Here is a 14812-nt window from a genome sequence, read left to right as displayed (position 1 = left end):
AATTATGGATTTGTGGGAGTGGCTGCTTCTGCAGATGGAACAATGGCAATTGCAAACGGGTGAATAGGCAAATTGAATAAGATGGGGGAAAACACATTTTCAGAACCCAATTTTCTAAACCTTCAGCAAAACACTGATGTCAAGATTCAGAAAGCATCTATAAGATTGAAGTTGTTAAAAATTCTTCAATCCATGTGGTACCTTTAAGAACCTTCCGTTCTTCAACTTTCGACACAAACTTCTTAGCCTCCTCTGCATATCCAGCTTCGGCTACACTTTTGAGTATAGTGGAATAAGTTGCTTCGTCTGGCTTGGATTGACGTGAGATCATTAATTCTAGAACCTGTATTGCCATATCCAGCTCTTACTTCTACATAATCCATGGTGAGACACTTGTAAACACAATTTGTGATCATATGGCCTCTTTTACCATCTCCCCAGTATCTCTACTGCTTCCTCAACTAGATCTGCCGGCAAAACCCCCAAATCAAAGAACGATGAGTAATATCGTAGGATGAACCCATTCTTCATCATTTGACCATTTAATCCCATGCTTTCTCCATAGAACCCTTTCTAGCCAATCCACAATCACAGATTATAGGTGATCAAACAAGGAGGCATAGCTGCCGTTTCAACAAGTGAAGTAATTGAAGAGCTTCATCTACCATTCCCTCTTTACAAAGAGCACCTAGGAGAGTATTATAAGTTACAATATCAGGCAAACAATTCTTGGAAACCATTGATTATAAAAGTTGATGGCACGATCCAGAAGCCCATATTACACAAACCATTGATCAAAAGTTATAAGTGATCACTGTCGGATGATGAGAGTTTCATTCATGATTGCAAGAATCTTATCTACTTCATCCACAACCCACGACTACCGAGAGAAGGAGGAGTGTGTTGTAAGTTACCGCATTGGGCTCCAATCCATGAGAAAATACATTGCAAATGACCACAGCTATATCCATATTTCCTTGTCTACAAGTGAAATTAACAAGCGAATTGTAGGTAACAATATTAGGGTAACAGCCCCACAGTCAATCTTCAACTATCCATAGCACGTACGTTCCACAGTGCTTGCAGACTAATCGATAAGAACAGTGTAGGTAATCACATACGGAGGACATCCCTTTCTTAGCTGCTCTTTCCAAAACCCAATAGCCTGCCAAATTTGCCATTATCAAACATGCTGCGAAGTATTGGGTTATAACTAATCACATCCGGTGCACAACCACATCAAGCTCATTTCGTCCAAGAGACTAATGGCAGATTTTATATGTCTCTCCTACAGAGGCCAACAATCATCATGTGTATGTAATGGTATCTGGAATCCGCCAGACATGACCATGATTTCAAGGACATTGGAAGCTATATCCAATCAACTTTAACAAGGCCACGTATTAAATTTATGGAAGAAGGAAAGTCAGGAATTTGATTACGACGTGCCATTATATAAATCAACCTTGTTGCCTCAGTTAACTTCCCGCTGATGCATAGATTGTGAAGGATTTTATTGTTGGTTCTTCATCAATTTCAACAAAGGGCCCATCTAAAGATGACAATGAAGAATTTTGAGGCTTCTTGTAATCATCTTCCCTTGGATTTTTTATTAGCACCCAATACATCACTCTTTTGAGCTCCATCATCTCGGTCAACTCATTAACTTTGTCAATGTAAAACTTCCCGGCAGTCCTCGGCACTTTAAAAGAGCACATGTTTCTTCCTGCGACAAGATCTCCTCCCCATAGAAAACAAGAACGACTTTTGTGGTCACACTTAATTGAACAATTTAAGTGAATAGAAGATGCATTCATAGTTGAAAAGCGACCAATTCCACATTTCAGGTCAAACTTGTTTCAAACTATGCGAAACAATGAACCTCAGCTCTAGAATTCAGGGGAACAACTGCATAGTCCATCTCCAATGCCCACTTGACAAATGAATTCTAAACAAATTACTAAGCAGTACAACATGTTTAGTAACCCAAAATATACCAAAGCTAAAACCGTTTCTTATCAAAAATAAAAATGATGAGTGTTTACGTTCTATTTCTAGTTGCCGCCAATCTGAAAAGGATCAAACAATTGTTCAGCTGCTTTCCCTCCTAAATGAGTTGAGCACTCTACCTGTCAAAGTTCAGGTCAACAACATTAACCAAGAAAATCCTAAGAGTTATTCTGAACAATAATTATAAAAAAAAAAAAAAAAAAAAAAAAAAAAAAAAAAAAAAAAAAAAACATGGACCAGAAACATTTAGCCAAACTAACTATGTAACAAACTGCAGATGGTTAATCAAGCAAATCTTATTAAAGTAGAAATTACAATTGGATGCCCAGTTGCCCACTTCAAGCTGCAGATGGTTAATCATTAAGTTCTTGACATCAAACAATTTCAAATTTCCATTTCAGAAAATTACAATCGGATGCCCACTTCAAAGTTAAATGAATAAAAGTAATACAACAATTGAGCAACAGACAGCAAACAAAAGAATCTCTGGAGCTCGAAGTTCAATTCTCAGAAATCCCAAAACCCACTTCACACAGAATCATGTGTCACAAATTTCCTACAAATATGTACCATTTAATCTACAGATTAACAGGTCCTAAACTAGCAACATGAAAACAAGTTAATAACAAAAAATACAATCAAATGAATCATAAGAAGCCGTCTAAAAGACAGCAACCCTTATCTCCAAGTTTTTCAAAATATGCAAACTACTCAAAAAAATTAAAATTCTGAAACATTCAATCTTCAGTAGCAGGAAAATAACATTATTATAATTTTATAATTACTCTACTCTCATAATGTAACAAATTTATAGAACTGCAACAGAACCTTATCTATTTTTTGGTAACCGACAGAACCTTATCATTTCATATCAACCCGGATAAGATCCAGCATACGTACATAGATAAAGCAATTTTTCTGCAACATCAAATCCTAGAACCCATTTCCAAAGAAAACTGATTCAGCAGATAACATACAAGTGTTTTAATCACAGCTAGGAGTAATTAAGGAACAGAGAATTGTATAGAACAAAAGAAACCCTAATGATTATAATTAAGGTGAAACATTGAGAAAGGTCTTGAACTGAATTGAATTACCTGGTCGAAGTATAGAAGAAAGTCCTGTTTAGCGGTATTGAATGGAAAGCTTGGTTCTACTTGTTCAGTTGCTTGGTTTTTTAATGAGTGACGTTAAAACCTAGGGTTCCCGGCAACTTAGAATTTTGACTAATACTATTTCAAACAAGACTTTCATTTTAACCAAACTGAAAAATGTTGATTTTAGTCCTTCATTAATCATTTTGTGTCGTCTAAATTCTTGCGTAGGTTAATGGTTCGGTCTCATTCTTATTGGGTCCACATAGAAAAGCTTCTTTGAGAGAAGGTAACATTTCACTTGAAGATTTGATTGACAAATTTTGTTGAGATTAACTTATCAAATGATTTCATTAATTAAATTCTTGGTTATAAATATTAAATTTTTCAAAAAGTTAAACTTGATTTTGCAAATGTTGCTTATTCAGGATTATATTGCGAAAGGTTTTGTCATTATATTGGTGACTTATCTTTTTAATTTTGTTATTTAAATTGTAATTAGATGAAAACGACATTATTGGGATTGTTATTGAACGGTGTTGTTGAAGTTTTAAAATTTTGGTTTACTCATTAAGTTGTATATTGATGTCAAATACTAATGTGCAACGGTTTAACAGGCCAGTCCAATCGATTGGACCAGTTGACTAAGACTCGATCAGTTCACTGGGTTGCTCTCCAGTCGTGTTTTAAAACAGTGATTGGAAGTCAGTCAATCAAATGATGGATGTTATATTAGAATTGTGTTAAAACATGTCTACATATCATCTAGACGAGAATTGGGTGTTTTGTATGATTTACAATTGGCTTTAATTAACTGAGTCAATAGCATACAGTTTTCAGGGTGCATTCGTTGCACTATAACCAGCTAGGGGTGTGGACAACTGGTTAACTGGTTTCAGTTAATTAGTTTTAACTAAACCGAAAAACCAGCTCAAGCAGAATTCCGAACTGAAACCAAACCAAAGTCATGCTTAAACTGGTTTTGAACCACAAACTAACCGGGAAAACCAGTTAACCGGTTTTGCCTGAGAGCCTAAAGGAAAATTTGGTAAAAAGCAAACAAAAAAGTTCTCTAGCGGCAAAACATAACAACAGCAAAGCAAGTTTAGAAGAAAAAAAAAAAAAGCAACTGTAGATTTAAAAATGTTCCATTTTTTCCTTTGCAGAGTTCCAACATTTTGCCATTAAGTTTCCAAATGATGCAGACATGCCAAGCCTTCATTTTGCTCCAGTAGGATCTGACTTCTGAGAGTAATATTACACTCTTTTCGGATACAACTGAAAGATAACACAAAATGTAACTTTGAATTTCAGAAAGATCCAGACAGATTCAGCTCATAGAGGAAACAAGCATCACAGATTCAGCTCAGTCATGGAATAGCCAATTAACATCATACAGTGGAAAAATTAAATCAGCATAAAGTTTGCAATTAAGCCTAATGATGAGCATACAAAACCAATGAAAATCAGAGCATACAGTTTGCAATCAGCATACATTTGATTAGTTAACAAATTGCATACAAAACAAACCAAATTAGCCAGCAGACAGTTTCCAAATAAATCAGGATACAGTTTCCAAACAACATAGAAAAGTAATTGAAAATTGAAATTTGCATACAAAACAAAACCAATTAGGCCAGCAGGCCAAACAAAAACTCTCAATTAAGCCACCATACCGGACACTTTTAAATCAACTTCCAATTCCTTGAAAATTTTCTTTCAAACTACAAAAACAAACCAATTCAAAGAAAATAAATACCTCATATATTGCAATTAAAATGTAAGCAACAAAAAGCACAAGAAGCTGAAGCATTGGAGTGCCGACGGAACCATCAACCAACCCAGATTAACATATGAATCTCTAAGCAGCAGATTTAGAAGACAAAATAACCATATAAGAAAGTCCTGAAATTTATTAAACAATAAGAGCTTTGTCTCTTCAGCCTTACAATGAAACGAATCAATGCACAGATTGTAAAGACAAAATAAATAAAATAGAAGGATCTGTCTTACATTGTTGAATCGGCAGTGGACTAGTGGTCAAGGAGCAGCTGAGGACTGAAGAACTGAAGTGCCGTTCCTGAAGCATTTCGCCGATAGCAGCACTGAAGTGTTGTTCGCCGTCCCCATTCATGGACTCATGGTTGTTGCGGATCGTGGTTATCACCATTCGCCGATGACAAGAAAGTTAAAGGTGGAACTAAAGGAATCAATTCAGACAAGTCTAAGTTAGTAAGTTAGCAGTAAGAATTAGATGTACTTAGGGTTTTATTTTGAAACCACTTTTGGTTAACCGGTGGAAAATCCCTTGAACCGATAACCGAATCGAAAAACCAGTTCAAGCATTTTCCCAAACCGAAATTCCGTTCGTTTTGGTCCGGTTTCCGATTTTTAAACATCCTGTAACAGCCAGCAAATGAGAACGTGCAACACAAAAAACTTTCACATACTATTCTTACTGGTTTGTATGGCTTCTTTCTAATATTGATCCCATTGTCCATGCATCTGTTTATCTATCTATTTCTTTATTTCCAACAACACTTCTCACCACCACCTTCGTTATCCCCCTGTCTGAGGGAAATAATTTGCAAAAATTATTTCTTGTAAATTTTTTTCTGCGTAATAACATGTCAATGAGCCCAAAAATATTCCTTGCCATTATAAAATTTAGCTCAAAATGAAAGTATACAACATTCAGTTAAAACACCCGATCGAAAATGTTCGAGTCATTTAAAGGAATGTCTATCTCGACGTGGTAGAAAAGCAGCTAACATCATATTCCTGATCAAAAGAATGACTTATTATGGATTGTGGGAGTGGCTGCTTCTGCAGATGGAACAATTGCAATTGCAAATGGGTGATAGGCAAAAATTGAATAAGATGGGGGAAAAACACATTTTCAGAACGTATATTTGTAAACCTTTCAGCAAAACACTAATGTTCACATTACAGAAAGCATCTAACAAGATTGAAGTTTGCTTAAACACTTCTTCAATCCATGTGGTACCTTCTTTAAGAACCTTCCATTCTATAACTTTCGACACAACTTGTTAGCCTCTTCTGCCATTCCACCTTCGGCTACACTTTTCAGTATAGAGGAATAAGTTGCTACATCTGGCCTTGGATCGACCTGAGATCATAATTCTAGAACTGTATTGCCATATCCAGCTTCTTACTTCTACATAATCCAGGATGATCATCTTGTAAGCACTATTTCTGACCCTATGGCCTCTTACCCATCTCCCTCAGTATCTCGACTGCTTCCTCAACTAGATCTGCCCGGCAAAACCCCCAAATCAAAGAATAATGAGTATATCGTCAGGAATGATCCCATTCTCCATCCTTTGACCATATAATCCCATTGCTTTCTCCATAGAACCCTTTTTAGCCAACCCATTAATCACGGTATAATAGGTGATCAAACCAGGAGAACATAACGCCGTTCAACAAGTGAAGTAATTGAAGAGCTTCACTACCATTCCCTCTTTACAAGGCACCGGAGAGTATTGTAAGTTATAATATCAGGCAAACAATTCTTGGAAACATTTGATTATAAAAGTTGATGCCACGATCCAGAAGCCCATATTTACACAAAACCATTGATCAAAATGGTATAAGTGATCACTGTCGATGATGAGAGGTTTCATTCATGATTGCAAGAATCTATCTACTTCATCCCAACACCCACGGCTACGCGAGAAATGGAGGAGTGTGTTGTAAGTTACAGCATTGGGCTCCAATCCATGAGAAAATACATTGTAAATGACCACAGCTATATCCTCATATTTCCCAGTTACAAGTGAAATAACAAGCGAATTGTAGGTAACAATATCAGGGTAACAGCCCTCAGTAGTCCTATCTTCCAATATTCCATAGACAGTACTGCTCCACAGTGCCGCAGACTAACTCGATGAGAACAGTGTAGGTAATCAAATCGGAGGACATCCCTTTCTCAGCTGCTCTTTCCAAAACCCAATAGCTGCTCAAATTTGCCATTATCAAACATGCTGCGAAGTATCGTGTTATAAATAATACATTCGGTGCACAACCACTCAGGCTCATTTCATCTAAGAGACTAAGGCAGATTTTATATGTCCTCTCCTACAGAGGCCACCAATCAACATGTTGTATGTAATCGTATCTGGAATCCCACCAGACATGACCATGATTTCAGGACCTTGGAAGCTTTATCTATCCGATCAACTTTAACAAGGCCACGGATTAAACTTATGCAAGAAGGAAAGTCAGGAATTTGATTACGACGCCATTACAGAAATCAACATTGTTGCCTCGGTTAACTTCCCACTGATGCATAAATTGTGAAGGATTTTATTGTGTGGTTCTTCATCATTTTCAACAAAGGGCCCATCTGAAGATGACAATGAAGAATTTTGAGGCTTTCTTGTAATCATCTTCCCTTTAAATTTTTTATTAGCACCCAACACATCACTTTCTGAGCTCCATTATCTCGGTCAACTTCATTAACTCTGTCAACGTAAACACTTCCAGGCAGTCCTCGGCACTTAAAGAGAACACCGTTTCTTCCCACACACACGAATCTCCTCTCCAGAGAAACAAGAACGACTTTTGATCACACTTAATTGACAATTTAAGTGAATAGAAGGCATTCTAGTTAAAAAGCGACCAATTCCACATTTCAGGTAACTTGTTTCAAGCTATGCAAACAATGAACCTCAACTCTAGATTTGGTGGAACAATTGCATAGTCCATCTCCACTCCCACTTGACAAATGAATTCTAACAAATACTAAGCAGTACTAACATGTTTAGTAACCCAAATTTTATCACAGCTAAAATCCGTTTCTATAAAAATAAAAATTATGAGTGTTTAGTTTTATTCCTAGTTTCTGCCTACTTGAAGAGTATCCAGTGATCAACGTTCAGCTTCCTCCCCTCAAATGAGATGAGCAGTACTACCTGTCAGATTCAGGTCACAACATTACCACAAAAATCCCTACGAGTAAATAAAATAATAACAACATGGACCAGAAACATTTAGCCAAACTACGTAGTAACAAACGCAGATGGTAATCACTAGGTTCTTGACACCATACAATTTGAAATTTCCATCTCAGAAAATTTCACCTTCAAATATGAATAAAAGTAATTCAACAATTAGAGCAACAGACAGCAACCAAGAGAATCTCTGAGCTCGAAGTCCAATTCTCAGAAATCCCAACAAATCTGTGTCACTAATTTCCTACAAATATGTACCATTTAATCTTACAGATATAACACATCTGAAATTAGCAAACATGAAACCAAGTTTAAATAACACAAATACACTACAAATGAATTATAAGAAGCCGACTAAAAGACAGCAACCCTTCATCTACAAGTTTTTCAAAATATGCAAACTAGTCAAAAAATTAAAATTCTGAAACATTCAATCTTCAGTATGCAGGAAAATAACATTATTATTTTATAATTACTCTACTCTCCTAATGTAACAAATTGCAACAGAACCTTATCTATTTCATATTCAACCCGAATAAGATCCAGCATGCGTACACAGATAAAGCATTTTTCTGCAACATCAGGTCCTAGAACCCATTTCCAAAGAAAACTGATTCAGCAGATAACATACAAGTGTTTAAATCACAGCTAGGAGTAATTAAGGAACAGAGAATTGTATAGACAAAAGAACATGCTAAAACCCTGAACCCTACTGATTATAATTAAGGTGAAACATTGAGAAAAGGTCTTGAACTGAATTGAATTACCAGGTCGAAGTACAGAAGAAAGTCCTGTTTAGCGGTTTTGGATGGAACCTTGTGTTCTACTTGTTCAGTCGCTTGTGTTTTTAAATGAGTGACGTTAATAACTAGGGTTCCCGGCAACTTAAAATTTTTGACTAGGTACTATTTTCAAACAAAATTTTCCATTTGATACAGCAAAATGAAAAATGTTGACTTTAGTCCTTCATTTTGTGTCGTCTTACATTCTTGCATTAGGTTAATGGCTCAGTCTCATTTACGAGTGAAATCAAGCTAAGTCAAGTTGAGTATCTGGGTACTCGAACTCGACTCGATTGCTACAGTGTCAAGTTCAAGTTCGAATTTGAGCCCGATCGAGCTTGATCAATTAGGATCAAAATCTAACTCGGTACCCGAAATTCGAATTCGAGCTTGAATTCGAACTCGGTTAATCGAGCTCGAGCTCGACTGATGCTCGATCATAACAAGAGAAAAACGAAAAAAACCACAAGTATATGTACAAATGTTACATTCTATATCCATAACACGACAACACTTTGCCAGCCACAAATTTCCCTCTAGTCGGGTACCCTCTAAGTAGAGTAATGATACACTTATATCACTATTTTACATAATTTTCATTACATCATGATATGACATATGTTACAACCACACAAATTTTTAATTATTTTGAATTTTTAATATTATAATAGAATTTGTGTGGTTGTAGCATATGCCACATCATGATGTTTACAAAATGGTGTAAGTGTAGCATCACTCCTCTAAGTATTCCATTAGGATGGAAACTTAGAGAATTCACACCTGGAAGGTTGTGTAATTTAAAACGTAAATCCTGGTTACAAATATATACTATATGAAAATAAATAAATAAAAACTTCTCCTCTCATTTACATTACTTTCTTAATCAACCTATTGAAATATGACTATATATGAAAAATATAGTTTAAAGAAAACAACTACATCAATTGTTTAATAGCGGAAGCAAATATAATATGTCTCCCATCATTTATAAGCAAAACATATTCATTATTTCATAAAACTTAGATTATAGAAATTAAACTATATACATTAAATTCAAAAACAACATCCTTGATATAACATCATAAGTTTAATTATAACAAAAGCTAACATGCATGCCCCCAAGTTTCCTTGACTGTTGCTTGCCATTACTGCTTTAACCATTACCTGCAAAACATGGAAACTATGGAAATGAGTGCTAATCACTCAGCAAGAGTATTGATCATTTAACCCTATGTAACATTCTTAAACTTGGAAAGCATCTTATTATTTACTTGTACATGAACCAAACATTAATAACATAAATGTAATATAACATAGCATGCTCAGTTCATATCATAATGCATAATATAATTCATGTAATGTTTTCCTTTAATGTTCATGAATAATGCACTTCAATGTCATGCATGCATAAATACATTTTTTTTTGAAAACTTTTTTACTGTTTGTCGATCAGATTAAGCTGAGGCATGGATTACGAAACCTTTGGCCAATGAACTAACCTTAACTTATAACACAATCCCCATGGTCATGCACGCTATGGACTGTTCATTTCTTTTGGTTTAAACATGTGCATGAGTGAGCTCAGGTTCCCCATAACATGCCAACAGCTTCCATAAAACTTAAAAATCATTTTCTTCAACAAAAATGCATGTCTATGTACCTTGAAAGCATTTTGCTCAAACTTGGGATCAAGTCCCCCTTTTTTCATCATTAATATGCTTGACATGTTTCATTCTTTAAAAATATACACTTTCCATATATGAACATATCATTTCATCATGACGATTTCGTGCATGCATAACAAATTCATATAAATATATCATACTGAGGCTTGTTTATACATAAAGAAGCTTATAATTAGGCAATACATAACATATTACACATAACCTCCATAGCCATTCATTAATCAAATATATGTTCATACAATCATTAAATAATCACAAAGATCACTCATTCAAACATACTTCAAAAGCCTTTAAGCATTATTTCCATAATTGGAATCAATCATTGATTATTAGGCTAAAAAATAAATTAAGAAATTGGAAGTACTTTTAAGGTAGTCATGCTGCGCAGGTCATATTCAAGAAGGCATATCTCGAGTTATACACATCAGATTGATATGATCTTGGTCTCATTTTAAAGCTTAGAGAAACGGCTACAACTTTTATGTTTAGGCTTCAAATCAGTTAGATAGGTAAGATGCCCAAAAATCACTCAGAAAGCCACAGAATTGACAATGGCAACCATGGTAACATGCCTTTTTTAAGGCTTTTCCATACCTATTTACCTTCACTTACTCCCTAACCTTTCCTAACCATTCTCCCTTGTGAAAACATGTTAAATGATCAATAATAATCTCCTTTGTAGTATGTTAAAAGCTCATGACAAAACCATTTCCATTAATTGTCATCAAACTTCAATTTTCTACAATTCACATATAAATCCATCAATTGCAAATTATAGCATCAAACCAAGCTCAAATTCTTTTGTGTGACAAGAATTAAGGTTCCCTAATACCAAACCTAGAAAACCTAATTCTTATTTCTTATCAAAGGAAGGTTTCCCTTACCTTGTGTGAAGAAACCACACTCCTTTGCAAATTTCCTCCTCCTTATCTCCAAATGACTCTTTATTCTCCTAATATCCTTAATAAAGGAAGAAATGGAAGAAATATAAGACACTTGAAAGATTACAACTAAGAAGCTTGAAATTTTAATGGAGGAAATAGAATTAATGGAGAAGTATTGAAGAAGATGATGGAATATTGTAAAAATATTGAAGAAGATGATGGAAAGTGGAAGAATACATGTGTTGGCCGACTTATACAATCTAAAATCAAGATTTTTTTGCAAAGTTCTTTCATTTGTCTTTTGCATTTAATAACTTATAACATTATTTCCCTTAAAAATTTTCTTTTAATTACTCCTTAATCCTTCATCATCTTTATCTTGTCAAGCCAACAAAATATCATCATTCTTTTACCACTTTACCCCTAAGGCATGTGCATGGTAGTTAACTTAGCACATAAAAATGAGAAGACTATTTTAACCTTGGACATACCAGTGGGGTTTACAGAAGGAGAATGAAGAAAATGGTGAATGACAAGGAAGAAAACGACGAACAGCAAGACGATGAACGACAAAGTATAAAGGCGAAGGAGAGAGCTTTTAGATTTAGGGTTTCTAATTTCTTAATCCCGAGATTAATTCCCAAATCGATTTTTACATTATTTGAATATGGGTGGATTTGCAATTTTTAAAACTTATAAATATCATATGACTGCTATAACTTTAAAAACTGTCAAATTCATCCTCGAGCTTGGAAAAACTTGCAAGCTTTTCGAGCCAAGTTGTATTGTGATCGAACTCAACTAGTGACAATAGTCGAGCCATTCGAGCTCGAGCTCGACTCGACTATTGCCGAGTCAAATCCAAGCTATAACCAAGCTGAGCTCGAGTTGCTCACGAGATAAAGGGGTGTATAGGAATGCCTACCCTGAACTTAATAAGTGCCTTAGAGATCGCCGTGTAACTAGGTGGAGGAGTATGAGTCGGGTACGTCTTCGAACTGTTAATAGGGATAGAGATCCCATATTACACCCTTATGCGATCTAACTCTGCTTTTGAGATTGTTGTTAGGGTGAACGAACCCCGAACAGGAGGATCGCGAGGAACATGCCTTTGTGCACCACCGGCAACAGTAAAAGTGCTTGCACCCTCTCTGTGCAGGCTACTTTCACCCTCTATAGAGGCAATCTTAGCAAGGGCTATTTCACCTCTTTAACTACCCACATTAATGCTGGGGGCATCCTGATCCATTCTTTCCCTATCAATTCCTTCTCTCTCCTGACTCACAAGATAGTTACTTGTCGACTCTCTAGGCAAATAAGGGGCCACTCGCAAAGGGGGAACATTTGCCCCCCGATAGAAGAAGTCCTTCTTCTGGTAGATGGAGCTGATGAGGATGAAGAAAAAGTTGCGTGTACAGAAGGAGACGAAGGTAAATCGCCATCCTTTTCTTTGTAGTGGCAAACCCCATGAAAACTCTTATCACTCTTAGACATCTAGAAATAGATAAGGAGAAAACCTAATTCCTTATCTAAGGTTAAAACTCTATTCCACTCGAGTTAGAAAGTCCTAAAACAACCCACACTCGGCTCCAATCTCCCTTTAAACCTCTGGAAAAATTAATATACATCCATATTCACCCAAAAATCTCAAACACCAAAAACCAGTCACCAAACTTCATACCTAAGCACGAAATTACCCATATTCATAAAACACAACTCAAAAATATCCACAAACAACCACTCATCAAGTACATGTGGTCGCAATCGAAGAAATAGAGGTAGGTAACTGTCAAAGAACGTGGGAGAATGTACAACAACCTATCAAACATTAAATGCACAAAAAATGGAATGTCATTTTAGTGTGCAAGTACTTATTACATACAACATAAGCCACGCCTGCATTTAATGTGCATCTCCTATAACACCCCAGCCCACTGCCGACCCAACATAGTCAAGATATTGTCCGCTTTGGCAGCCTGAGAGGTCCGACTCCGAAGCCCAGCCCCTCACAGTTTTGTTTCCAGGCCCAAGAACTCTTGTTGAAGCCCAAAACGTATCTTGACTATTAGGGGGTTCCTCTATATATAACCAACTCAAACCCCTCCTTCCCAAGCGATGTGGGATGTCTCAATCAATGAGTTATTTTGGTTTACTATTTGCACTAATTTCATGATTTTCCCTTATATAAATGTGATTCATTGCTAATGCCATTGATTTACATGAGAAATTGAGGTTCTGGGAAAATTGTTGTTGTTGAAACAAAAATGGGTTAAACTGTTATTTTTGAAACATGTTTGGAAACTTAATTTTTCACCCTTGTGTGGAATGTGATGTTGAAAGGAATTTTATGTATTCTCTATGATGAAAGAAAGGCAAGGAGTTTTAATAATTGATGTTTGAGAACAAGGACATCCCATATAACTTAGGAATGAGGGGCCTGAGCTGGTTATATACCAAGGGAACCTCCCAATAGTCCAGACGTGTTTTAGGCTTAAGCAAGGGTTCTTGGGCCTGAAAACAAAACCGTGAGGGGCTGGGCTTTGAATTCCAACCACCTAGGCTGCCAAAACGAACAATATCTTGATGTGTTGGGCGGTAGTGGGCCAGGGTGATACACCTCCAGTTGGCGGTCAAACCTCTTCCAACAAATAAGACAAATACTTTAGAGGCCAACCTTCAGAACTTCAACGGTCTTATCCACCATGCTCCATGCACCCTGCGAAGTGCCGACAATAACTCAGACAAGCAATTCATGATAAGTCAGAGGTTGCATTGATTAGTTCGTTGATGAACCACAACTTTTTCAATTCGCTTTGAAGAACCAACTTTGAGGTAGATGCTACAACGTATGATGCAACCAACTTCAAACATACACAAAAAAGAAGTGGACGACGCATACTTACAACTCGTGAAAACCTCCAACATTAGCTCGCAAAGACAGCTCGCAATCTCGAAATGCCTTGAGTTTTTGAAGCTCGAGTTCGAGCTCCAAAATCTGGGGGACAATTGTTGGGAGGCAAATCCATGCAAGATGAATCAACACCACGTGTCCTCAGAATGCCTTATCAATAGGACGCATATCAACCCCCTAGAAGACAAGTTCTTTTAGAAGTCAGCCGCCTCTCAAAAGCCACATGTTAGTTCGCATGTGAAGATCTTCACCCTTAAGGCTGCAAGTTGTCCACCAAGCTATGTAAGCCAATGAATGCAATGCCACGTGTCAAGTTGCATTCAGATTACTTCACGCCAAGGGTCATCTTCAAAACACTATAAATAGGGGTTTTCCACCCCACACCAAGGATGAATCTTCAGATTCTCTGAATAGATATAGAGCATTTATCTTTCTAGAGCAAATATCTTTTGTAAATACATCAATAAGAT

At 36.3% G+C, this 14812-nt stretch overlaps 2 pseudogenes; both read right to left on the bottom strand.

The window, feature by feature from the left end:
- Positions 1-157: 157 nt before the first annotated feature.
- LOC116136428 lies at positions 158-1718 on the bottom strand (annotated as a pseudogene).
- A 4414-nt stretch (positions 1719-6132) lies between these two features.
- LOC116136427 lies at positions 6133-8629 on the bottom strand (annotated as a pseudogene).
- Positions 8630-14812: the final 6183 nt, after the last annotated feature.

This window comes from Pistacia vera, unplaced genomic scaffold, assembly GCF_008641045.1.
Source record: "Pistacia vera cultivar Batoury unplaced genomic scaffold, PisVer_v2 Contig313, whole genome shotgun sequence".
In the NCBI taxonomy this organism is placed as follows: Eukaryota; Viridiplantae; Streptophyta; class Magnoliopsida; order Sapindales; family Anacardiaceae; genus Pistacia; species Pistacia vera.
This window is presented reverse-complemented; position numbering and strand designations above follow the sequence as displayed.